Here is a 626-nt window from a genome sequence, read left to right as displayed (position 1 = left end):
CGTGTATAAAGGTGTTATTTTTATCACCTTAGGGGGTGTTCGGTTTACAAGATTGTATCTCAGATTAAATTATTAGTGTGTTTGGTTCATGAGATTTAGTCCTTCAACTCAATCATAGATGGATAATCATGGGATAATTAGTCATAGCTAACCCCCTATGACTAAAATAATCTCACAACTCAATTCGAGATTATATTTTGGTATTATTTTATCTAGGAAACCAAACACCACCTTAAGTTCTTAATACCGATTAGTTTTATGAAAATTTTACAAAAATAAAAAATTGAGATTTGTATTAACGTGTAGTTTTTATTAATTTATACTTTATAGGAACTAGATAATAGTTGCATGAAGATTGACAGAAAATATCATAAATTTTGATTATAAAATTAATAACGTTAAGATAGATAAAAAAGAAATAGTTTAAAGTATTAAATTATAAAAAAATAAAGTATCTTGGTATTATTTTATCTTGAAAACCGAACACCATCTTAGGTGATTGGTTTTTAGTTTGAGACGATAAAGAATAACAAAGTTAATACTTGTACAAAATGCCGTCTTAGCTCAGCTGGTAGAGCGCATGGCTTTTAACCATGTGGTCGTGGGTTCGATTCCCACAGACGGCG

The 626-nt window shown here is 29.6% G+C and overlaps 1 non-coding gene across 1 annotated transcript; it reads left to right on the top strand.

Moving 5' to 3' along the window:
* Nucleotides 1-553: 553 nt before the first annotated feature.
* TRNAK-UUU lies at nucleotides 554-626 on the top strand. The gene has a single exon. It is a non-coding gene; the product is annotated as a tRNA-Lys (tRNA).

The sequence above is a fragment of the Salvia splendens genome, chromosome 13 (assembly GCF_004379255.2).
Source record: "Salvia splendens isolate huo1 chromosome 13, SspV2, whole genome shotgun sequence".
NCBI classification, from domain to species: Eukaryota; Viridiplantae; Streptophyta; class Magnoliopsida; order Lamiales; family Lamiaceae; genus Salvia; species Salvia splendens.
The sequence above is the reverse complement of the archived record's forward strand: the minus strand, read 5'-3'. Positions and strand labels throughout refer to the sequence as shown.